Source organism: Anarhichas minor, unplaced genomic scaffold (genome assembly GCF_050575085.1).
Source record: "Anarhichas minor isolate MPS153535 unplaced genomic scaffold, ASM5057508v1 ptg000129l, whole genome shotgun sequence".
Taxonomy (NCBI): Eukaryota; Metazoa; Chordata; class Actinopteri; order Perciformes; family Anarhichadidae; genus Anarhichas; species Anarhichas minor.
In genome coordinates this window covers 660334-674491 of record NW_027466575.1, presented here as the reverse complement: position 1 = coordinate 674491, position 14158 = coordinate 660334, and the positions used below count along the sequence as shown (strand labels likewise).

At 44.7% G+C, this 14158-nt stretch overlaps 1 protein-coding gene across 1 annotated transcript in view; it reads left to right on the top strand.

Moving 5' to 3' along the window:
• The first annotated feature begins 6049 nt into the window (after positions 1 to 6049).
• scn4ab (sodium channel, voltage-gated, type IV, alpha, b) overlaps positions 6050 to 14158 on the top strand; it is a 44185-nt gene continuing 36076 nt past the window's right edge. Inside the window, exon 1 of the mRNA XM_076083406.1 lies at positions 6050 to 6928. The gene's annotated coding sequence lies outside the window, so the exon portion shown is untranslated. The remainder of the gene's footprint in view (positions 6929 to 14158) is intronic.

The window sequence follows — 14158 nt, the reverse complement described above, 5'->3', positions numbered from 1 at the left end:
AGGAGTAAAATGCAGAAATGCAGGAAATTGATTAATATCCTTGAATAAGGTTCAATTAAAGGCAGCAGCAAACCACCGTTCCACTCTTCTGTAACGCACCGTGATCTTGTATGTGAGTGTGTGTGTGTGTTTGTGTTGTACACCTGCTGTTAAACTGATACTCTCTCAAACTGATTAGGGTTAGGGTTAAACACAGCAGAGCGGAACAGGACGAGGAGCAACACAGGGAACATACCATAATCAGGGTCACAGGTGGAGTCAATCAGGGGCGGGGCAAACAATCACAGGCGGGAAAACATACAAAGGCAGGAAGTGAAGAGAACACAGGACACAAGAGGCAAACAGAAAAAACAACTAAACAAAACCCAAAACATGACACTCCCAAATCCTTTTCACACCGCTGGTGTTGCAGCGGAAGGCTAATATTTTATTCTATTAGATTACATCCAAGCAGCACATTAACGTAACAGAATACACAAATGTAATTATAATCACATCTAGTCGTGCCCTGGATGGCGCAGTGATATTGAATTATTTTCATTTACACATTCAAACAGTCTGTAATCTGGTGCTTCCTGTGGTTTATGGATTAAGTTCCTAACTTCTTTGTATTTGTCTAATATTATATTTTTGTCTTAGTTTGTGAACTATGCAGCTATGCTGGCTGTAGACTGTTTGTGATTGGTGCTACAAACACTTTTCATGTGAACGCACTTATAGCCAGGATTAGAAAACTGGGTTGACTTGTTGATAACCACCATGTTGGTTTGATCCATCACCACCAGAAGCAGTCACTTGTTCAGCATATTATACGTATACATTGTAGTCTACTACATTGCCTTCAAATAACAGGCAAAAAGCAAGATGTTGTTATTGCACACAAAATGACAAATTGTTGTGTCATTTATACAAATTACAGAGACCGGGCTGGCTTATTATGAATGGAGCGCACTGCAGTGCTCAGGTGGTCGAGAGCTAAGCACCTTTACAGAGGTGAAAGGGATCCTGGTTGGGAGGTGATCACCATGTTTTTAGCCTGTGTATGATATGTGAAGCAAAAAAACACTACAATATCTAAAATGTCTGATAAAACAGGAAAACACATTAAAATGGGCTTAAAACAGTAGTGGACTTTAAATTAGCAAGACAAGCGGCAGACACAGTATAAAAACAGTTAAAAGTTTAAAGGTCTCACATACCTGAGCCACAGGTGAGACATAACTGTACATACCTTATGTACAGGCATGTGCAGGGTACAGGTATGTCTTATGTCCACAGTTCCTTGTGACAGCACTAAGGCAAACTCACAAACGTGTAAGGAACACAAACTCTTTGATGACAGTTTATTTTCTGGAATAATCCAGTATCCAATGGAAAAATCCAATTGGCTTTTTGTCGAGAGAACCACTGCGCTGCTAATTTCTGGGTTGGCCTACAAAAATATGCCCTCCCTGCAGCACTCTATTATATCCATGTCACATCATGATTCATTAGTCCTTAAGAATTCTCCTTCACACATTTCTTTGATCTCATGACATCTTCCACCGTTGTCATGGTAACGTCATATATCGCAGCAAAGTGCTGTCCCATTCGTATTTACACCATTTCAAGCCCAAAAACCTTAGATACCAAATCACATAGTATTGTTCTATGGTTCTCCTCAAGGTCTTGTAATCTTAATGTGGTATTTTGGAGGGATTTTTTTAATCATTTTTATGAATTCTTAAGTTGCAAGAAATTGTGAAATGTAGCACCAAATCTGTGTAACAAATGGTATCAACTCAAAAATTGCTTCAACATCTTATTAGATAGTGTGGCAAACCAGGAGGAGAACCCAGCAGATCCAGCACAGGGGGGCGGATCTCCAAGCTCAGGTTGGAGGAGGTGATAGAGGGAGTCTTCTATCCAATTCAGGTATATCATATAGATATATATAACAGGTATATCAGGTTTATCCAGTTCAGGTGCTGCAGCCACTAGAAACGAGGCATTGGTCACACCTGCAGCCCATCAGGTGATTAGAGTGAGCACATGTTCACAGAGCTGAGAAGCAGCAGCGGCCTCCTTAACCACCAGAGACAAGCTGCATGAAACAGGAGGTAATCCAGCAGACTCACCTCTCTCCTCTGCTCGTCCCACACAGGACAGAAGAACTGCACTGGCAGTAGATGAAAGAATCTTTAATTAAGTTTGACCCCTACCTCTTTATTAAGGGACACTTTTTGTTTCGTACCAACTGCCCCTGAGTTTTATTCAGATCCTTGACTCCACGTCCCCCGGGTTGCCACATTATATAGAGCAAAACTATGGCCATGATATCCTCCCAGCATAACGTTGTTGTCTTGAAGCTGTTTGCCCTCCCCACCAACAACCTGCAGATCTTAAGGGGGGAGAGTCCTCCCTGCTTCTTCCTAAAGTCCTCTATCAGCTCCGTAGTCTTGCTGACTTCAGGAGTAGGTTGTTATTCTGACACCAGCCGATCACGTCTTTTACTTCCTTCAGGTCGGCTTTTTCATTGTGTGCAGGTCCACCACAACTATGTCGTCAGTAAAGTTGATGGTGTAGGAGTTGGCTACCCAAAAGTAGCACTTTCCTTCAGTTCAACCTGTAATGCTTGAATTTGCTTTAATCAGGATATTTTTAAATGGAACTGAATGAAGCTGCTGCAGAGACTCAGAGATCACTCTCTCACACACACAACCACACACTCATACACCTACACAGATGTAATTGCAACACATTTGGAGGTTTTAGAGTTACAAGTTACTTGGCATCTGAATCGCAATGTGATCCTCAAAAGACACACACACACATTAACACGCACACAACCTTGTACTCCTATCTTTGTGAGGACACTCATGGACCCTAAACCACATATCTTCAGAACATTCTGTCACTAAAATTTAGGGCTGGGTCTGAATATTTGACTCCTTGGTTATTCGTTCGTTGAGTTGGCATTCTGTTTTCAGTTTTGGGATTCTGCTGTTCGTTGTGTTTTTTTTAACCCCCTGGGATTACAACACTCCAAACCTTCTATAAAATGCGAATAGCAAATACAGGTCGCATAGCAAATACAAATGGACAAACAACAATAATTTAGAATAAGAGAATTCTTTAACATGATTGCCTTCATTTAAACCCCAAAACACGTTTTGCAGCACTATGTTTAGGATGTTACATAAAGTAAGGATCACGAAAAATATATTAAAAAAGCGCAAAACCTACAACTTCATTTCAAATGGAAGGAAGAGTTTATTTTCTCTGTCCATCGACAGACCAGACCATCCACCCCTCCATTCCTCCATCCATCTAGTATCTTATGTTGGTACAGGAGGGGTATTATGAGGGTATTCCAGACCTCTTCCTAGGGAACCCTGAGGCTTTCCCAGAAGAGAGTCCTGATCAGAAACCCCTCAGCTGTCCCCTTTCGACGTGAAGGAGCAGCTGCTCTTCTCTGAGCTACCTCCACATGCCTATCTTCAAAGAGCACAGACACAAATCCGGGGTCTCCAAACTAGACAATCGGCTTCCTCCAGATGTGCCTTGAGATCCTGTCCATTAAAATCACAAACAAAATGGTCCCAAGGGAGGTTAACACCCACTGGAATCATGTTTGACTTTGTGCCGGGTAGTTGGACATATCTTTCACTTTGGTTATACAAGGACTGGATGGCTCGAAAGCAACAACCCCAGTTCACTGTGTTCCTACAGTACCTGTATACTCCGGGGGACACGGTCATAAGATTTCTACAAGTCTACAAAACATGTAGACTGGATGGGCAAAATCCAATGACCCCTCAACTGCTCTGCAAGGGTACAGATCTGGTCCACTGTTCCATTGGCATTACTGCTTCGGAATCTGAGGTTTGACATTTGGATGGAGCCTCTTTTCTCATAACTTATAATTAACTTTTTCCTGGGAGGGAAAGTAGTGTAATACCCCGATAGTTAGAGCTCCCTCTCCCTTTCCCCTTTTTAAAAATGGAAACTTCCATCCTGACATTAATGCGACACAGAAAATGTGTGTTAACCAAGACGGCTACAATGTCCAGAGCCTTCAGCATCTCAGAGAGAATCTCATCAACCCCAGATGCTTTTGGACTAACTCAGCAAACTCTGCCAGAGATATGGGCTCTTTCTAAAGTCCTCACCTCTGTCACAGAGAACATGTAGGTTCAGGAGTTCAAAGTGCTCTTTCCAAAGCTCTAAAATATCCCCAGTACGGGTCTGCAGTTCTCCTCCCCTCCTGAACACAGTCTGATGCAAACCCTGCTCTCTATTTCTGAGACGTCTAACGATTTGCTAGAAGTCAGCAGCAAGTCTGTCTCCATCATCTCAGCCATTCCTTCCACCGTAACCACAAACCTTAGCTGGGGGTTCCAGAGTAACAAGGCTACAGTCCCTCTCCAGGAGTTTGAAGGTAAGACCAATTATATCTATAACTATTTATTCTTAACGCATCTTGGAAGCCATTTTTTTACAGATTTATTCATTTAACATTCGAAAGTAGAGATAAGTAGCCAAAAGTGTACTAATAAAACGTTTTTTCAATGATTAACAGAATCAAAATTAAAAAATGTGAAACCCATGGGAGCATTTTTTTCACATATATATATATATATATATATATATTAGTGCTGAGCAAGTTAACGCATTATTATCGCGTTAACGCATTCATTAATTAACACCGAAAATTATTTTATCGCGTGCTAACGCAGTTTTTTTTTTATTATTAAGCGGACATCTTTTACACAAGAACCGGCCGGCTGACCAGCCGGCAGTGAGCGGTGAACAGCTGTTTGTGTGGCGTCTCTTCTGTCTCTTCCTGTTTCCTTCACCTACATTCCCCTGGGTCCTAAGTCTCTCCATGTACAGCTTCTTATCACCCTCTATGTACCAACGTACATTTATAACAAATACCACACATAATACGGTAATCAGCGTTGCACATGTCTGACCAAAATACCAAAAAAAGCCAAAAAGCAATGATTCATTTAAACAATTTTTTTTGTTTGTAATATGTATAATAAGCATCATTTAGTTATCGCTACTGAGAATTTAACAAACAGAAAAAAACGTGATGTAGATGGGTTTGCAGTTTTCAAGAAGTATATTTCAAATTGCATCTCTTACACACATGAAGATAAAGTTGTGAACACCGGCTGAATAGCTATGATCAGAATCATTATAACTGTGTTATAACTGCTACTGTGTAAAGGGAATACTGCTGCTAACAAGAACCTGATGTGTTTAAAGTGTTTACAAACCAAATGTTATTGACCTTTTGTTCATATAGCAGTACTTTTAAAATAAAAGTGCACAATACACTACTTTTGAATTCATTATTGAATTTTTGCACATAACAATGCGATTAATCGCAATTAATCGCAAAAAAATCATCCGATTAATCGCGATTAAAAATGTTAATCGTTACCCAGCACTAATATATATATTATACACATACCCTTTTTCCATATTTGATGGATAGTGAGCTGTTTATGGTCCATACTAACTGAAATCATTTGAACTTCATGAAGGACACTCGTACACACATACTTACACACACACACACACACACATACCTACACACACACACACAGATAATTCAAATTTCAATTCTATATCACTTTCTTGGCATGAAAGTTTAAAAAAAATAATGTTGACAAATACAAAAGTACACAGTGTTAATATGGACTCTCTCTCTCACACACAGCGTTTTATTTTAGCGTGGAGAGCTAACAGAGAGAGGAAATGCCTGGCGTCTCTGACTGCGTCCAACAACATTCTGCAGTCTACAGTTGCACATACACACACCCCAACACGCAATTGCACACACACACACACACACACACACACACACACAGTGTGCGCATAAAACCAGAATGACTTTTCTCTATCAGTGTGACACAGCGTCACACTGCTGGAACACTGATAACAGGTGTGTGTGTGTGTGTGTGTGTGTGTGTGTGTGTGTGTGTGTGTGTGTGTGTGTGTGTGTGTGGCAGGCAGACAGCATTGCCTCTGACTCTAAGAGAAAAGAAGACTGCGATCATTTTCATCCCTGTTACTCCAGGATAGATGACAGGTTTAGCCTAGCTTAGCACAAAGGCTGGGAGCAGAGGGAGACTGTTAGCCTAGCTTAGCACAAAGACTCGGAGCAGAGGTTAACTGTTAGCCCAGCTTAGCACAAAGGCTGGGAGCAGAGGGAAACTGTTAGCCTAGCTTAGCACAAAGGCTGGGAGCAGAGGGAAACTGTTAGCCTAGCTTAGCACAAAGGCTGGGAGCAGAGGGAAACTGTTAGCCTAGCTTAGCACAAAGGCTGGGAGCAGAGGGAAACTGTTAGCCTAGCTTAGCACAAAGGCTGGGAGCAGAGGGAAACTGTTAGCCTAGCTTAGCACAAAGGCTGGGAGCAGAGGTAAACTATTAGCCTAGCTAAGAGGAACTCTGACTGACCGACTAGATTTCAGCAGGAAACAGAAGCTTTCAAACGAATAGTCAGCTGATCGTCAGATTAAGAACAGGCCTAATGAGGAAGGAAATATTTAAAAAACCTTTGTTATAGTGGATAAATCATTAAAAGACCTACAGTGGTTAACACATGTTTGTCATTACATGTATAAACAGTTATTAAACCAGCCAACATGAGAAATAAAATGCGTATCAAAGTATGACCTGAATGTTGTGCAGTAGGAAACTCGTACCTGTCAGCTTTAAATTTGTACGCTGATTACTATTTGTATTAATTCAAATTTTCGCTGGAGCCATCTTGTGGTGAAAAACAACTCTGTGACATTAATGCAGTTTGTCTCAGACTCTGTGTGGCGCCTGTTATCACAAAGACAAGAGGCTGAACGACATGTGAGTGATGGACACACACACACACACCTCCAGTTTAAAGCAGTGAACAAACCAACAGCTACTGGACACAGTAAGACTCATGTTTTCTAACATCATTAACGGTTCTCTAGTTACATATTTAGTCAGTTGTATCTTCACAAATGTATTTATATAAGATCTTCATCTGGCTCATGAGTCTCATGCATTTGTTTTGGTCATTAATAGTTTTACACTCTTAACTTCATACAAACTACTGTCGATGTTTGTCATCATGCTCATAATCACAGAAAGCGCTGCGGTACTTGCTCTGCTAACGTTAGCCACATCCAGCTAACGTCATCCAAAGTGTTAGCTAGCTTTGTTTTAGCCACCAATGTCAATCCATTTATTCATATAAAAACCTGTCTCTAATCAGTGCGACATAGGAGAGCAACAGTTGTAGCTTAGTGGCACGGTTCATTGAATCTGAGGACTTTATCAGACCAAAGATGAGACAAGTATTTCACAGGAGAGACCTTCATTTACTGGCTGTTGCCACTCAACCGGGGGCGACTGTGGCTAAGTGGATAGCAGGGCCGTCCTTCAATCAGAGAGTCGGCGGTTCGATCCCCGGCTCTGGCTCTGCTAGTCGCATGTCGATGTATCCTTGAGCAAGACACTTAACCCCAAAATTGCTCCAGTAGCTGTGCCTACGGTGTAGAAATGTGATAGAATCTGAATTGTAAGTCGCTTTGGATAAAAGCATCTGCTAAATGACTGTAATGTAACCCCCAGTGTCAGGGGTCACAGTGAGCTGCTCGGTCGGACCTGTGTACCAGAAAGGTTTCTGATCGCCCAGTGAGACCCCCCTGCGAGGTTCAGGGGAAAGAAAGCTCTTCTCCATCTAAGTGATGGAAGAAGACCAGAAACTGTGTGAAGTGTTCAAGGTGTGATTCTTGTCAGTTGAGATTGTGAGTTTGTTTTTGTTGGAGATTACAGGGGAACAACACAGTAGATAATGCTGTGGTGATGCTGTGGTGATGCTAACCCTAAAACAAGAACAGGAGGGGGAGCACAACAGAAAGTGTTTTCAGTGTCCCGATGATCTTTTCTGGATGTTAGTGATGTGTTGATAGAAACTGAGTTTATTGTCTATGATGAGGCCAAGATATTTTAAGCTGTGGATGGAGGTGTTGGCTGTGTTCTTTTGTCTTGTCCATTAAGTCAAGTGAGAAATGCAGTGTCAGTATTTGAAGTATTTGGTGATGAGTGAAGTGCTGGCCCGGTCATTAGTGTGTGTGTGTGTGTGGGGAGGGGGGAGGGTGAGGACACGGCGTTGGTGATGATGGTGGTGATGATGGTGAACTTTCTTGATCATTTGATGTCGTTGGATTGAAAGCAGAGCTGAAGTCAACAAGAAGAGCAGAAGCGAAGTAGCCTGGTGATTCCAGATGTTGGATGAATGTGGAGGAGTCATGTCCCAGCATGTGCTCTGACTGCTGGATGGATGGTGTTCATTGGGCTTTGAGCGATTGGTGATCAGATTTTATATCAATGATTGAAGAGCTGATCTTGTTCGCTTTCAAAGTCTGTTGTCATATTTTCTGACATCACCCAAAAAAAGTACTATAAGCTCCTTACGATATGATGATGCTCTCTAGTAGGATAATATACTATATGATAGTGCTCTCTAGTAGAGTAATATGGTACTATAAACTTCTTAAGATCTCTCTCGTCTTTCAGTCTTTTATTTCCTCCAACACTGCAATCAGATTTGAACAGTATATGTATTTGGTTTTTCATTTATTTGTAGCAGAATGTAATATTTTCCGTTCTGTTATGAATGTAAATTGAGTGAAGTTTAAAAGATTACTGTATTCTGGTCAAAGTAATGAAACACTGATGCTGCTCTGTGGAGACGTGGAGTCAGTGTGGGACAGCTGTAAAACCTCTACTGTGTGTGTGTGTGTGTGCATGTGTGCGTGCTGCTGTATTTAGCTGCCTGAAGCCTAATATTTGTGGGAACCAGCAGAGTCACTGAGCTGATAGCCGATCTGACAGACAGACAGACAGGTGAACTCTATGTTATCTGAGAGTAATGAACAGTGAGAATGCAGATAATCTGTTTTGTTGTGAAAATATTCATTTTGATGAAGACAGTTAGATAAAAAACTGTCTGTTTGGTTTTCAGGAGGATTCTTTACACAAATAATTTTTAAACATTTTATTAACTCAAATGATTTAAAATGAGCAGGACAGGAGTGAAGTCATTGTCTGTCTTCGTTCTGGATCTAAGAAGGTAACTACTTCTTATTTGTGATATAATTACTATGAAATACGACACCACCAACGATAGCTGTGACAGATGACCAGTAGATCCTTCAGAAGATCGGAAGTTCAAACCCCGGCTCCTCCAGTCTATGTCGATGTGTCCTTCAGCAAGACACTTAACCCGTAGTAGCTCCTGTGTGCCATCAGGTTGGTAATGGGTGTGAATGGGTGGTATTAGGTGGTAATGGTTGAATGACAAGTGGTGTTAGAGCGCGTTACATTTACCATTTCTATGAGTTTGTTTTGAGCAATAACTCTTTCTGTGTTTTTAGAGTTTAGACTTTCACCTTTCATGTTACTCAGTCATGTACAGAAGTGAATCTCCATCTCTTCCAGTTACTACAACCCCTGAAGAGTTTGTTTAGCTCCGTGACACATTTCACACTTACAGTAAGTCTCCAGGAAATGAATGGAAGTCTATGCAATGTCCCCAACAGTTCCCTCAGTAAACGTGTGTGTGTGTGTGTGTGTGTGTGTGTTGGAATGAGTTGGGTCATCGTAGCGACTGCAACTTTACACCAGAGGGTCAAACTGATGACTTGCAACAGCTGCTGCTGCCATGGCAACGCAAGGGTGGGGTCATCCCTGGCAACGATGAAGACACCAGAGACTGTGTGTGTGTGTGTGTGTGTGTTTATTTCTTGGAGCAGCTGTGTGTCTGATTGGCTATCAAACTGACTGTAGATCAGTTGAATTGAATTAATTGAATTTTGCGCATAATGCATTTAATCGCGATTAAAAAAAAATGTTGCGCATAAAATTTTGCGCATAAAATTGTTATGCGCAAAGTTCAATAATGAATTCAAATATAGTGTATTGCGCACTTTTATTTTAAAAGTACTGCAATATGAACAAAAGGGCAATAACATTTGGTTTGCAAACACTTTAAACAAATCAGGTTCTTTTTAACAGCAGTATTCCCTTTACACAGTAGCAGTTATATTTCTTGTACTATCTGTGCTCAGTGTGCTGACTTTATGTGAAACATTCCACTGCTGTGCAACATGAATAACATGTTTCAGCACGTTTCATCTAAATGTGTGTCTTGTGTCTTCATGACAGTTAGAGCATGTGAATGCAGCTCTACTGTTCAATATAATGCTGTAACTCCGAGGTGATGATGGTGACCCAGCGATGTCCAGTAGTCTCCAGTGAGAGCAACAGCTGCTGGTTGTAACGCCGTCGCTTTAGTAGTCCTCTCCTTTTCATACAACTCGTGTATTCTTCTTGTGACCGTGCGTCTTGAGGCTCATACGTGACTTCATTCGTTGCGATCCTAAAGGTGCATTCACACCAAACGCGACGCGAACGCATCTTGAGAACGTTCCTCAGACCGACATCTTCCACAATACTAATCGGCTGCAGTTTGTATCCACTTCTCTGTAGCATCTGTTAGCTTGTCTTGCTTTAGTTTATATATACTTCTCCCACACGCTGCATCAACGTAGTCTCACGAAGACTTCCTCCACCGCTGCCAGTGAGCAACGGACTTTAAAAATAATAATAAAAAAAAAAAAATGCCTTAACACGCGATAAAATAATTGTTGCCCTTAATTAATTAATGCGTTAACCCGTTATTATTGCGTTAACTTGCCCATCACTAATTCTGATAACCCTGTACTACAGACAGACAGACAGCTAGTAACAAGTTGAAATGACCTGAGACAAACTAAGAGCAGCAGATGTTCGAGGTTCCACTAATGAATATCTGCAGAACAAGATGAAACCATCACAAATACTAATGATGGTTATATCATCATCTTCATCATCATCATCATCTGTTACGGGTGTAGTAAGGACCCAGGAGCAGTACGACTAACACCAAGAATAGTTTGACTTGAACTCTTTTCTTCGACACACACGACAGGAAGAATATTCTCAGGAAAACAGCGACAGGTTCTCGTGGTCAAGTACAGAAGGCTGAGCGAGTTACCAGGGCAGAGGCAAGGCGAGGTAGTCCAAAACATAAAACTCCTCAGAGGCCGCAGAGTCAGAATCCCCAGCCGGGTGGGTGGAGGGGTTCAGGTGGTAGGGTTTCTTGGGCCCGGAGGGAGGTCCCTCATAGTCCACACCGGGGACCTGCTGGGTGTTCCTGGCAGTCGTCTTGGTCCTAGATGGTTGTTCTGGGTGCTGCCGATGAAATCTGGCAATGAGTCGGGGGTCGCAGATGTTCCGAGCCGGAACCCATTGCCTCTCCTCCGGACCGTATCCCTCCCAGTCGACCAGGTATTGAAGCCCTCGCCCCCAGTGGCGGGAGCGCAAGCAGGCGATGAACCGAGTAAACCGGACTTCCTTCGATGAGGCGAGGAGGCGGAGCAGCCGGCACCAAAGGACTCTCCCGGACCGGTTTGAACTTGGATACATGGATCTGGGGAGCTTGAGCCTTACTGCCACCGGGTTGATGATCCTCTCAATTTCGAACGGCCGGATGAACCTTGGGCCCAGCTTCTTTGACTCCACCCGCAAAGGTAGGTCCCGGGTTGACAACCACACCCTCTGACCCACCTGGTAGATAGGGGCTGGAGTGCGGTGTCGGTTAGCCGCTGTAGCAGCGCAGTCCGCAGACCGGAGCAGGGTTGCTCGGGCCCTAGCCCAGGTCTGGTGGCAGCGGCGGATGAATGTCTGAACAGATGGGCAGGAAACCTCCTTTTCCAATGCAGGGAACAGAGGTGGCTGGAACCCATAAGCACACTGAAAAGGTGACAGGCCTGTGGCGGAGCTGGTCAGGGTGTTATGGGCGTACTCCACCCACATCAACTGGCGGCACCAGGAGGCAGGATTCCGGGAGACCATGCAGCGGAGGGCTGTTTCCATCTCCTGATTCCTTCCTCTCCGTCTGACCGTTGGGTTGAGGGTGAAACCCCGAGGACAGATTGACGGTGGCCCCCAGCAGAGTACAGAATTCCCTCCAAAAGATGGAGGTGAACTGAGGACCTCGGTCGGAGACAACGTTGACTGGAATTCCATGCAGGCGGAAGATATGCAGGGAGATGAGTTCTGCCGTCTCCTTAGCAGATGGGAGTTTGGGCAGAGGAATAAAATGGGCCAGTTTGCTGAATCTGTCGACCACTGTCAGAATGGCGGCGTGGCCCTCAGATGATGGTAATCCGGTGACAAAGTCCAGGGAGATGTGAGACCACGGACGATGAGGCACCGGGAGAGGCTGCAGGAGGCCGGCCGGAGCCTGGTGGGAAGGTTTATGTTGGTTGCACACTGGACAGGCGTTGATGAATTCCCTGGTGTCCTCGTTGAGCGAGACCCACCAGAAGCGCTGCCGCAGGACGTCCTGGGTCCTCTGGATGCCCGGGTGGCAGGTAAGCGGAGAGGAGTGTGCCCACTGGAGGACGTCGGACCGAAGGGCCTGAGGGACGAACAGGCGGTTAGGAGGGCACGCGCTGGGACCGGCTTGACCCCTAGTCGCGGCCTTCACCGATTCCTCAATCTCCCAGGTGAGAACGGCTACTTGACAGGAGGCAGGGAGGATGGACGAGGAGCCAGAGGTGGTTTCCTCCTCCTGGAACTGACGGGAAAGGGCATCAGGCTTGACATTTGGGACCCGGGGCGATAGGAGAGCGTGAAGTGAAACCGGGTGAAGAATAAAGACCAGCTGGCCTCTCGAGAATTGAGTCTCTTGGCTGTGCGGATGTACTCAAGGTTTTTATGGTCGATCCAAACCAGGAATGGGAGCTTGGTCCCCTTCAACCAATGCCGCCACTCCTCCAGGGCCAGCTTCACTGCTAGTAGTTCTCGGTTACCAATGTCATAGTTTCTCTTGGCGGGGGAAAGCCATCTCGAGAAAAAGGCGTAGGGATGGAGCTTTTGGTCAGTGGCTGAGTGCTGGGACAGGACACCCCCAACTCCTATGTCGGAGGCATCCACCTCCACCACAAATTGTCTGTCCAGATCCGGGACTCGGAGGATGGGTGCAGAAGTGAACCTGGACCTCAGGTTCTGGAAGACTTCTACAGCTGCAGAAGTCCACAGGAAAGGAGTCTTGGAGGAGGTGAGGGCGGTGAGTGGGGAAGCGACCGCGCTGTAATTCCTGATGAACCTCCGGTAGAAATTGGCGAACCCCAGGAAACTTTGAAGTTGCTTGTGGGAGCTTGGGACAGGCCAGGTAGTGACAGCAGTGACCTTAACGGGGTCCATCTGGATGCTGCCCCGGGAAACGATATAACCCAGGAATGAGACTGTAGGAACATGAAACTCGCACTTCTCCACCTTCACAAACAGGGAGTTCTCCAGTAGGCATTGAAGCACAGACTGGACGTGGTACACATGTTCCTCTTGGTTCTTGGAGAAGATCAGGATGTCATCGAGGTAGACGAATACGTGCCGGTCCAACATGTCTCGGAGCACGTCGTTAACCAGGGCCTGGAAGATGGCAGGGGCGATGGTTAAGCCGAAGGGCATCACAAGGTACTCGTAATGTCCTTTAGGTGTATTAAATGCCGTCTTCCACTCATCCCCTTCTCTGATCCGGACCAGGTGATAGGCATTGCGGAGGTCGAGGTTGGAGAAGATGGTGGCTCCTTGAAGTAGCTCGAAGGCCGTTGCGATGAGTGGCAAAGGGTACCGGTTCTTAATCGTGATTTCATTTAAGCCCCGGTAGTCGATGCAGGGTCTGAGAGTCTTATCCTTCTTCTCCACAAAGAAAAATCCAGCCCCTGCGGGAAAGGACGAGGGGCGTATGATACCGGAAGCCAGGGAATCATTAATATAACTGTCCATCGCTTCTCTTTCAGGAGCAGACAGGGAATAAAGGCGCCCCTTAGGTGGGAACGTACCAGGAAAGAGGTCGATGGCACAATCATACGGACGGTGGGGAGGCAGAGACATGGCCTTGGATTTGTTGAAAACCTCCCTAAAGTCCAAGTATTCTGCATGAACTCCCGTAAGTTCAGGCGTGGATTGGGTGAGCGCGGCACCTTGTGGAACGGCGGCTTGCTTCAGGCAGACTAGGTGACAGGACTGGCTCCAACGCCGAAAAGCTCCCGTAGTCCAGTCGACG